The following is a 12,296-nucleotide window of genomic DNA, read 5'->3' as shown; positions in this document are numbered from 1 at the left end:
GATTCTTTCCCTCTCTACTTTATCGCCCAAAAACATCTTGAAATCTTGGGAGGGAGGGAGCGAGATCGGCTGGCGATCCCTTTTGCTGTGCTGCGTAATATTTGGCAACCCAATTACATTGTTTGCTTAGCCGACAAACTATTTATTCAAGCCCGGAGCAGAAGCGGCAGACAGATCCTCATCCACAGAACACAGAACACAGAACACAGACACAATAGAGCCATACAGCCTTGAGCTATTATCCTGAGGATCGCAGCAAAACTTCATGTTTTGCGTAATCGAAACAATTGTTTTTTTTTGTTTTCCTCTTTCTAGTTTTTTCAGCGCTGCCGCAGCCGCAGCCGCTGTCGGAGGGAGCAACTGTAATTGGGCGAATCGGAGTGCAGTGCGTCGATTCCATTCCAACTCCAAATCCAAATGCAGGCAGACAGAGAGACAGATGAATGCTGATAAACAAAAATATGCACAACTGAAAGCGAGGAGAGCTCGGAGCCGTATAGAAAAGAGAACAAAAAAAAAGCAGAGTAGGGAGGAGCAGGGAAGAGCGGGCTGGAGCGAGACAAATCGCAGCAAAAACATATCCCTGGGGGTGCACTGAACTGCGAGTAGATCCTGTTGATTATTTCGATGATTTCGCTGGATCTTCCATGTGCGGGAACAATTGTTCGACAACATTTCGGTTAAGTCGTCCGCTGTACTTCAGGCGGAAGGGGAAAACATTGATGGGAAGGGGCGGGGCTGGGTGAGTGCTTCCAGAGGAAAGCCAGAAAATAAAAATACAACGAAGGGGCACCTCATTTCTACGACTAAATATCAATATTAATGACGGACTTAGCAGTTTCGCGTAATGTACTTTTGAAGGTCTTAACTGGAAAGAGTTTTACATAAGATATACATATGTATGTACATATGTACATACATACATATGTGTTTACATATCCCTAACTCCCTTTTAATGCAGAAATATACATAATACATACATCATATTTACATTTACGCAAACAACAATTAAATTTTAAATATAAAATCTTTTAAATTGTGTCTAAAATTCGAAAACATTTCTTGAATTTGATTATTTTTCGAGAATTTAATTTACTTTGTGGAAGTGTACAAAACAAAGCAAAGAACAAATCATAATATTGGTAAATAAATTACTATTCGCTTTGAAAGTTACCGACTTTTTCATGTAGTACGATTTAAATTACATATGTACAAAGTAAATAAATATTTGTTGGTGTTTTATAAAACAAGGTTCGCACCTTTGGCATTCTTTGGACAATTGAAATGATTAGTGGCTTATTTTACTTGAAAATAGATGGCACTACTGCGTTCACGTCTAAAAAGAGGAACCTAAAACACAAAATACGATTTTAAAAAATGTTCAGAGTAGGAGAAACATTAAACATTAAACAACGATTAACAAATTCGTTGAGAGCTGTTAACATTTTTCGTGCAAAGGCTTTATTTTTTGTGAATAAAAGATGGGGTTTTTCGATTAAAATAAATATTTTGCGGCTAAAGGTATGAGGAGGGACCTATTCAGTCAGGCTAAAATCGAAATAATAATAATAAATAATACAAAATAGTGCAATAATCCAAATATGGTAGAACTGTTATCCCATATCCCTGAACCTAATGCCTGACCGGTGTGAGCTGTGAGAGAACTTCGATTTGAGCTTCAAAGTATCGAAAAGTGTCCAGACAAATGTTAAGCTTTGAGCAAGTGAGTCAATGGAGTTGTGAGACAAAACTTCCTGGCAAAGGACACGAGTCCTTTGGCAGCTGAGGTGTAAACTAAATTAAATATTCGCATCGCACAAAAGTCGCAGCAAATGGCCACGGAATCGACCGGCTACGGAAATGGAAAACGAGAAAAACGAATCTCAGAGCGAAATAAAAATAAATTGAGAAAAGTAAACAGAAAATGGAGCACGAGCAGGAGCAGGAGCAGGAGCCGGAGTGGGAGCTGGGGCAGGACAAACACAAATAGATAAAACGACAAAAAATTCACCACGTTGCAGAAGGACAAGTGACACAGCGAGCAGGACAACAGCGACAACGCCAGGACATGTGTTGGAGCGGGGCCTCAAGCCAAGCTGAGGAACAGAATGAGGAACGGCAGAGGGACACGGCCAGGACCAGAGGAAAGCACAGTCCATGCCATGTACATACATACACATAAGGCAGCCATCCATCCATCCTCCTATGTACCACGAAATCTCTGCACCCAAAAAAAGAGGATCACAAAATAAAAGGAAGACGAACGTAAAGGGCAGGCGGATGGAGGAGCAGCAGACGAGAAGCAGATACCAGGACAGCACAGGACACAGCAGAGCGGGACAGCGCCCCTGTAGAAGGAAGCGGAGAAGGAAAGGTGAGCACAACAACACCTAAAGAGGCTCCAAGCTCCAAGGGGGACAGGGACAGGGACAGGGAGTGGAAGTGGGTGGATGCCAGATGACAGCGCGCTGCGAGGACAGAACAGCGAGAAGAGGCGACGCGGCACTGGTGGTGCCAAATGCTCGGTCCAGGGCCAGGGCCAGGGGCGGAAGCAGGACCAAAGCGAAACCAAATGAAGCAGCCCAGCGCAGGGCAGCTAAGGACCACCCTCGACAACCCCCGGACAAACAAACACACAGACACAACCCAAGTATATATGGTGGGTACACACACACATATACATATGTATGTGGGTATGTATACGGATGTATGTAAGTACCACCCCGTTATGTATGTATGCAGAGGGTTGCTACATAAGGGAGGGTTCTTTGCCAGTGGCCGTGGTCCCTGTACTCGTCCTCGCCATCGTCCTGCCAGGGCTGTGCGGCAAAAAGCAAAGTAAAGCGCTATAAGAGCAAATATGGCTGCCAACACCCGAATTCGACACGTAAAGTGACGCGTTAGCTGCGTTGCTATGACAACCCAAAGGCCTCATGCCTCCCGCCCATCCTCCTGCTTGCCGTTCCTCCCTTTGCGCTCATGGTGGTGCCTGGTGCCTGGTGCCTGGTGCTTGGTGCTTTGCCAGCCAGCTGCCGCCGCTTTGCTGCGGACCCAACAGCAAAAAAAAAAAAGAAAACAGAAAGAAAGGAGAAAAAAAGCCAAGAACGAAAATAAAAGCGACAGAAAAGCTGACGGGAAATTCTCTTTTTCGAAGGATTCTTGGATTGGATGCGGTTCCCCTTTTTCCCTTTGAGCCATGGAGCATGGAGCATGGTGAAGGGGGAATTTGCGGGGGGTTGATGTGTGGCAGGTTTGGGCTAAAGTCTATCGCTCAATGGCGGAGGCTTCATCGGATTTCATTTAATGAGATTTTCCCCATATGCCAGAACGGAGCGGAGCCACTTCCCTTCAGCAGGAGCTTTCTTGGAGCCTTGGTGGCGGCGGATGCGGTCTCCTCGAATATTCTTTGGCACTTAGCATTGAACTCTAAAGGGACTCTGAGGTGTGACGGCTACCGCTGTGGAGGACTTCCAGCCGGACTCTCTGTGGCCTGCTGATGATTGCTGCCGTTGGACTCGACTTCCAGCTGGAACAACTGCGAATATTGTGTAGAAAACTATTCCAAAATACCAAAATCAATATTTAAATCAATCACGATTAACGCTTGCACTGATCCATTAATTATTATGAAATGAGAGCGATTCGTCGTCCCCCCTGGGGCTTTGTTGCGGCTTCCAAGTGCCTCAACTGCTGCTTCGACTTTTGCCCTAACAATTTGTCCTTCTGTGGGATTACGAGTAATTCTGTATCTAAAAAGTGCCAATTTCCGAGTGCTGCCACACAGAAGTACCAACATGAACTCGAACGTAATGTGTTTTCTCCTGCTCTTTGTCTTTGTCTTTGTCTTTGTCTTTGTGCTTGTCCTCCTGGGAAGCCCATCCAAAGTTTGCTCCGAGGAGCACCATCAAGCGCCAGTTCCAACAGCTTGTCAACCGCAAGGCCAAACCGAAACCGAAACGGAAACCGAAACGGAAACCGAAACGGAAACCTACAGCCCCAACCCTCCCCCCAGAGGCTAATCAACATTGCATCAGCATTTGACTTTTCTGCTTCGCTGATAAGGTTTTAATAAAGTGCAAGTGGGAATGGGACTGGGACTGGGAATGGGACTGGGACTGGGACTGGGACTTAGCAAGGTAGGACTGCAGCACAGGTTGCAACCAGGTGCAGCATGTAGAAATCTTTTGTTTCGTCTGCCACTCGAGGAAATGAGCACGACGAGGTCGAGAGGCAATGTGAAGGGGCCAGGACAGAGCCGGGACTGTACAGAGTGCAGGGGAATGGCAGGGGACTGCAGCAGTCAGATCTTGCCACACATTCACGAAAATCCAACAAACATGCCAGGGAGCACGGAGCACGTGCCACTGCGAGACCTTCGGACCGGCACTATACCCTGCAAGCAATGAACAACTGAAATATTTATGCGTTAAATGATTCCACGATGATCACAATTGGATGCGAAACAGTTCAATTGGAACTTTAGTTATTTATATACAAATATTTAGACATATGCAAACGTACATGGTATATTCATCAGTTACATCGGAGTAATGTGCATGGAGAGTATGAAAGTTATTCCATTTGATGAGTGATTTTTGTAACAATAGAGGAAGGAGCTTATCGTGTTTCGCAGCCGATCTTGGCTGATGTGATGGATCTACATATATGTATGTATAACTGTACTGGCTTCTCTATCTGAATCTCTATCTGTATCTATGGCAGATGCCGCTTGCAAGTTCACGCCTTCCCTTTGGGGGTATCTGCAGTGTCGATACACAGCTCCATCTTCACCTCTCGCTCTCGCTCTGTGTCTGCTTCTCTCTTGCTAGTTGTATCTCTGAGTGTGCTGGCAGTATTCGTCATATTGGCACATGTCCTTTGAAAGGATAACGCTCCGACACAGGCCACCACCCAAACCCATCGCCATGTGGGCTCTGCACTGCAATCCTTTTCTTGCTGTTGTTGTTGCTGTTGCTGTTGCTGCCACTGCAATTAGATGCCAGAGGCTGGGCATAAAAAATGTGTCTGAAAGGCACCCCCAACCCCTCACCCCTTCAGCTCCTTCATGCACACGATGCACACGAGGATGCAGCCAACTTGACAGTTATTAAGCTAACGACGTTGAAAAGCTTTTTGTCATGCGAACTGCAACCCGCAGCCCAACCCGCAACCCGCAACCCACAACCCGGTGGCAGTAGCATGTTGCCTCCTGGTGGTGCGCCACAGCGTTATTGCAGGGCCGGGGCATGCTCGACTTCTTTGACTGGGGCACGCGGCATTTGGCTCGCGGACTCCAAACACAGCCCCAGCTGGCAGGGGGTGGCAACTGCTCCACCGGCAGCTCATCAGCTCCGGCCAGAGATTGGAATTGGAAATTGCTTTCGGAAATGCCTCGGGCTAGTGCCCCCAAAGATGCGCCCCAGTCCCGCCGCTCAGCCAGCTCATTTTGGACCAAAATTGCAGACGCACAGCGGGCAAATGGTCATCAAAAAGTACGAGTGGAGCTCCAGCTGCAGCTACAGCTGAAACGGCAACGGCAACTCCCAATCTGGAAACTGCGAACCCGTCTCGAGGCTTCGAATGAAAGTTGAATTGCTCAGCCCACATTTGGTGGCCGCCTAAGCCGTTCGTTTGGCAGTCCTTGGCCCTGATCCTCTGTGGGAGACTCCAAATGCATAATCTCTGGCATCTGCAGCTCTGTCATTCGCCGGAAGACGACGCAAATAAGCCAGTTCCCACTTGCACTCTGCGACAGTTGAATTAATCAAATGAATCGGTTGAATATTTGTGCTCATTGTTTTGTGCATAATTCCACAAGGAAAAGTTATAGTTTATATTGTACATTTTCGCTCACATTCCGACTCTTACTCCCTTCAGAGAGCTGGGTGCAACATTTGCTGTTCGTCTTTGAAGTTAATTCAATGAAAAACCAAAAAGTCTCTGGGGAAATCTCTCGGGAATTAAAAGGAAGAAATGAAATAAATCCATGTGCTATAGGGGAGGGGGGAGTGGGGAGTGGGGTGTACGATCTTGGTACATAATTATGAAAATGCCTTTTGTAATCTCAGGCGCAGCATCGAAGTTACTCTCCGCCCCTCTCTCTCTCTCTCGCTCTGTCACATCTTCAATTAGATGCGGTTCGAGGGCTTCCATAAGAACCTGTGGGGCAGGGAGCGGGACGGGCATGCACCCCAGACTCTCTATGGCTTCTTGCATAATCAAATCCCCGCCTGCCACGCCCTACCCATAATCTATTAAAATCCCTCCCTCTGAGACTGTTTTTCGTCTCTCCAGTTTTTTTGTTGTTTGCTTCTTTTTTTTTAATTACGCATATTGCGCCGAAGCTCAAAAATGCCACCACAAGAGAGCGGCCTTAAGCAGTCACGTCACCCCAGATGGAGTCACCCCCCAGCCACAGCCCCAGCCCCAGCCCCATCAGCCCCTTCCTCCTGCCTGGATGGGAGCGGCACTCGAGTCGTGCAAATCCAAACGGAAATATGCGCAAATTAAGCCGTTTGTTATTTACGGAAATTATAAAACGCGTCAAGTGCGCCAAAGCCAAACCCCAAAGCCAGGGGCCCCCAGCCCACCTGCCCCACCTGCCCCACCTGCCCCACAGGCCCCACAGGCCCCACAGGCTGCCTCATTACAAATCGGAGGCAGCAACCCTTGGGTAGCCGGCTAAAAAGGCAAATGGCGGTTCCATCAACACAGAGAGAACGATGAGAATACGAGGAGAGGACAGCAATCCACCCACCCAAACCCCATCCCATCCCATGCCCATCCAGCCATCCCACTCCAATGGCAACTGGTGGCCCAGTCAATGCAAGAAAATGTCATGAATGCGATTTGATGACAGAGCCGGAAGGAGGAGTGCCAAAGAGGGAAGGAGCAGCAGCAGTTGCAGCCGCAGCAGCGAGAGAGAGCGAGAGAGAAGCACTTGAGTGCATGTGAACGACTGAGAGACGTGCCCCAGCCCCTGCCACTGACTCCTCAGAAGCTCTGCCTGGGCCCGTGCCCGAGCCCGTGCCCGTGTGGCATGGCTCCGGGCTCTGGCTAAGATGGCTGCCGCCTGACTGTGGCACTCAGAGCTCGTCACTGCCAGCAGCTCGTCACTCGAGTGGCAATGCAGCGCCATGCAATTTTTGCAAGCTTCAATGCCTAGACGAAGCCAACCCCACGCCAATCCACCCAGCAGCCGCACCAATGTAGCTGCCCCAGCTGCCACAGCCACCCTGAGTGCGGCACAGTGTCTCGTTTTCATTAATTACTCTAAGGATTCTTTTGACGCGCAAATAAACAAAAAAAGAACAGATCAGAACCGAATCTAATGTATTTATTTATTGATTTATTCATTTCGTCTGCTAGTGGCCCAAGATTTACTTAGATCTGCAGCACTAGTCAGCAAATAGTTTCAAATCCTATAATTATTGAATCGTTCTTTATTGGTTCCATTGTAATCTGTCCTCCTCTTGTAAATTCATTTGCCTTGCATGCTAGCTACGTTTATAGTAATATTTGTAATAATAATAATGATTTAATAATCTATGTGTCAAAATAAAAGTCTCTTCTGTATGTATTATGGGATATTAAGAGACTGTCCCAAGGGCTGCCCTAACATTAATCGTAAGTTCTGCGGCATTTGGAATGAAAGTGTGTCTGTGCAACTTCTGGACATTGTATTTCTGTATGTTTTCTGTATATATGGTACATGCTGTATATCCATGTTTATATGTATCCACATACTAGGTATACATATATTTGAGGTCTCTGCATCGAAATCTTCTCCCTGAAACACCTTTCAGTGTGAGGTTTGATCCTCCTCGCCCTTGAGGTTCTTTATATGCTGCTACCCATGGACTCTCATGTGAGTATAAAATGTAATGAATTTCATGAATGAATATTATTTGTGCTGCCCATTTTGAGGCTTTTGAGCCACTGTGCGAGGCACTTTTGGGTTTGTTTCTACTCTGTCCATGCCTCCACCTAACTCTCTCTCTCTCTCTGTCTCTCTCTGTCTCTTGCAAGCTCTCTTTCTTTCTTCTTGACTTGTGTTTGACTTGCATTTAGCGCAGACGATGACGAGAAAGCAACAGAAGCCTCCTCCACCTCCACTGGCTCCATCCAGGGGCAGGGAGCGTTTCGTCATATTTGCAGATTGGCTGCCGCCTCCTGCCGGCAACTTGGTGTGGCATGGCACGGGCATGGGGATGGGGATGGGGATGGGTGGCTGGAACTGTTGTATCTTTGGCATTGCATGCAAATGCCATGTTGATTTGATTTTGCCAATAAAGTAAGCTGTCACAGTCAGCACTTTTGCAGGTCTTCGCTGTGGGTCTAGCTCTGGCTCTGGCTCTGGCTCTGGCACTGCTTTGGTTGGTCTGCCATTAGCCTTTGTTGTCCTGGGCCAGGATCAAGACCAGCCACTGGCCCGGGACCTCTGAACTCGAAGCCAGGTACATGGACAGGAACAGGGACTGGGACAGGGACTGGGACAGGGACTGGGACAGGGACCCAGCAGCCCATTGTTGACTCTAGGCTCGTTCTCGACAACTCTCGACTCTCGTGTCGTCTCGTCTGGTCTCGTCTCGACAGCGGCTGATTATGGCGCAATTTTCTAAGTGCTGCGGTGCAAAAATCTCTCAATACTGGACGTGGGAGTGGGTGAGGAAGGGTGCAGGGGGGTGGCAAGAAACTCAATAGCCGACTCCACCCCCTAAGCCGGGACGCTCCTTCGTTTTGGTTGCCCCTCTGGTCTGTGCCTGGCTATTGAAGTGCCACTAATTGGGCGCTGGCTAAAGTTGCAAATAGTTTGTCCCCATCTGTGGCAGCCGCACACCCCTCCCTCCCCCGAGGGCTGGACAATGGGCGGCAAGGCAAGGCGAGGCAAGGCAAGGCAAGGCGAGGCGAGGCGAGGCGAGGTCAGCTCATTAGTTGCACATGCGGAGACATTCGAGATGCAAGATTCGAGCTGTGTGCGGGCGGGCCTCAACCTCGAGCCAAATGACTCTTGAGGAAACGGATGATGGTCAAGTGGGTGGGGGTGGGGGTGGGGCACACAAAATGTTACGTAACTCGAGTGGCAATCATCTCGAAGATATCGAATCAATCACACAACATTCGCAGGAGAAGAGGAGAGGAAATGCCACTCCATCCCCATTTTTGTATGAGGGACTCATTCAATAAGTTATTCGACAAGATATTCAAACTATTCACGTGCTGCATCAACGACGGCATAAACTGAACATTTGTTTGCACCTCATTGGCGGGTCCACTGAAAGTAAACCCCAAGAGTGGCAGCTGCGCGAAGAGACCTGTCCAGAATGTTCACCTGCAAGTGGAGGCAATTTTCGTGTACTGGCAATACTTTCCTAACCTTCCTTTCTGCAAACAACTAAAGCCATTTGCCGAGGCAACTGAAAGTTGCCTTTCATTTTGCGTACTTTGAAAAATAACAGAGGGAGCGGGACCAAGCTGTATAGATATTCAAAATGTACGAGATTTAGGGCTTGCCATGGAAATTACTTGAAGATCTGGAAGTCGATTAAAGTTTCTGTGGGATTCGGCATATGGCAATATTTGTAAACACCAGCAAGATGGTGTTTTGGGCGGCAAGTATAAGTTTACTTATCAATTAGTCCAAAAACAAAGACACCATGACACTAGCGGGACTGTACCGAAGGATTATAGAGGATTGCTTACAACATTTATGCTGCCATTTACAGTATCCGAATGCAATGATATTTAGCGCAGACTTTAAACGAAAATATTTAAAAGAGAAAACGAATTATTTACCGATTTCACAAGAGTTCAAGGATGTGCAAATTTTCAAAACTTCTCAAATTTTGCATTAGAATAATTTATTTTTGGTTACATGTTTGTAAATCGAACTGCTTAACCGACCCCAATGATGTACACATGTACATACATAATGGTACATAATGATGTATCATGAATTATGATAAAATGTTCAAATACGTGCTTCCACTTCCATTCATTAATGGATTCAGTTGATTAAAATGCGTTACGAAGTGCAACTAAAATTTAATTGCTGATTTATCGAAGTCAAACTTTCACTTCAATTAACAGCAGACAGCAAGCAGACTTGGGACAGACTCCTGACAGACGGACAGGGGACACACGGACACACGGACACGCAGCCAGGCCATTTTCGCATTTATTAATAAAGTCAGCAGCACCCATCCGAACTCCACCCGAACAGGCAACGAACGCATCCTGTAACAGAGCTTGGCGACTGTCGGCACTGCCAGAGAGTGGCCAGTGCCAGTGCCAGTGCCAGTGCCAGGAAGCGCCATCAAATATTGATGGGGACTCTTTTAAAATTTGTCTTAAGCACCGGAAATACAAATACTCAGCTCGACTCCTCCCCCAGCTCGACAGCCCATCATGTGGGTCCGGTTCCTGTCCGGCCCCGGCGCATTCAATATGCATGAGACGACCGAGGCGATGTCCGTGAAGCGACTGTACCGCAGGTACAGTCACCGCTCGATATGCCAGTGCGCCGTGTCGAGGCAAGGTCTACCCAGGGCCAGGTCCTGTCCTTCCCCCGCTCCAGTTTTACTTTCGCGACTGTCACTTGCATGTGACTTAACAGCCCCCCAGCTCCAGTCCCCACAGCCGTATCCGTATCCCAATTTGAATCGAAAAAAAGCAAAAGGAAAATCTCCAAATTTCAATTCCAAGTCCAGTCGCTGTCCCAAAGGACGGACTGGGGTGAGGGCTTCACGAGGAGGCAAGGACACGGGTAGCACAGGGGGATGGACAAGGGAGAGGACGCGGGCGAGAACGAGGCGCGTTGTGTAAATGTAAATTAAACGTCTCATTTCCGTTATGGCCCAGCACACCCCCCACTCAGTCCGCCCAGTCCGCCCGTTCGGCCACCCATTCCCTTTTGGCCACCCCCTGCCTGTCTCAGGGCTGTTGTGCAAACAACCACCGCCAAAAAATAATACAGAAACGGAAAAACGAAAAAAAAACAAAAAGAAGGCAAGCAAAAAATGCCGCCAGCAGCCCTTGGCCGTGTCCGTGTCCGTGTCAACCATTCGTCAGGCGAGGAGGAGTCGGTACTTTAGTGGTTGCTTTTTGTTGTTGCCTCTACATCTTATTGTTCAGATGTATGTACATACATACATATGCATGTATTTGTGCTATGTACATGTAGTGTGTATGAAGGACAAAGCACGAGCCGCAGCTTCATAAGCTTCATCATCATCACCGCCTCCGGATGTGAGTTATTAAATTGAAGAATTTGCGCCCCGCATTCCCATTGTAAGCTGAGGGTGTCTGCACCCCTACTATACACATATATATAGAGAATATATATGTACATATGTATGTACATATGTATGTACAGATATGTATGTATGTATGTACGCACGCACGTACAGTGTCTGTGTGGGTAAAGTGGTGCTTACGTCAATCTGAATTGAATTTTTGTTCTCTAATTAGACGCCTCTCAAAATGAAATATGTACGATGTACTGACATACAGAGATACACACTGCACCAGGGGCTGAGTGGCATGGCAATATGTTGGAGGGGGTGTCAGAGCACCCATCCAAGTGGTCCAAGCAACAATTTGTTGTGGTCCCAAAAGGTTGCCCGTGGCCGTGCCCCGTGCCCGTTTTCAGAGCAGGAAATGTTGAGGATTGTGGGACAGTGTCCCATCGGGGGAATCAATTTCAGCATTTTCCGGCAAAGCTTTCAATTCAATGAGCAATGGAGCTATGCATATCGTGGAATAACAAGGAATAAGCATCTGTCAAATATTCTCAGTGAAGGCGAAAGGAAACAGCATTTCCAACTTGGAGTTTCCAGCATTGAGACAGAGAGACAGAGAGCCAGAGAGAGAGAGAGAGAAGAGCTACAATTTTTTGATCTAAAATATATGTTTGAGACATTCAGATGCCATGAATTAAGAAGAAAGAATTATGACTAGAAACTAAATTCGGAATTTCAGAGCTGAAAAAAGGGTATGGGAATACGCGTAGTTAAGGCGGCTTCAACTAGAAATGTTATGCGGACTTCACAATCTTTTGCGGGTAGACTTCAAAACGTTTAATAATAGATACAGTCAAATATTTGGAGTATTTTCGTGGCCACACTTGACTTGCTTGCGTCTTGTAGTTTGTGGCAGTTCCCGTGCCATATGGGAAATTATTGCGAATGAGTCTTTGGGTTCGACTAAAAATGTTTCATATGAGTCGTCTCCCCCGCAATTTATCAAACATTTCTATGTGTGGGGTCCTGGCTGTTGTTGTGTGTCGTCGTCCCCTC

The sequence above is a fragment of the Drosophila subobscura genome, chromosome A (genome assembly GCF_008121235.1).
Source record: "Drosophila subobscura isolate 14011-0131.10 chromosome A, UCBerk_Dsub_1.0, whole genome shotgun sequence".
In the NCBI taxonomy this organism is placed as follows: domain Eukaryota; kingdom Metazoa; phylum Arthropoda; class Insecta; order Diptera; family Drosophilidae; genus Drosophila; species Drosophila subobscura.
This window is presented reverse-complemented; position numbering follows the sequence as displayed.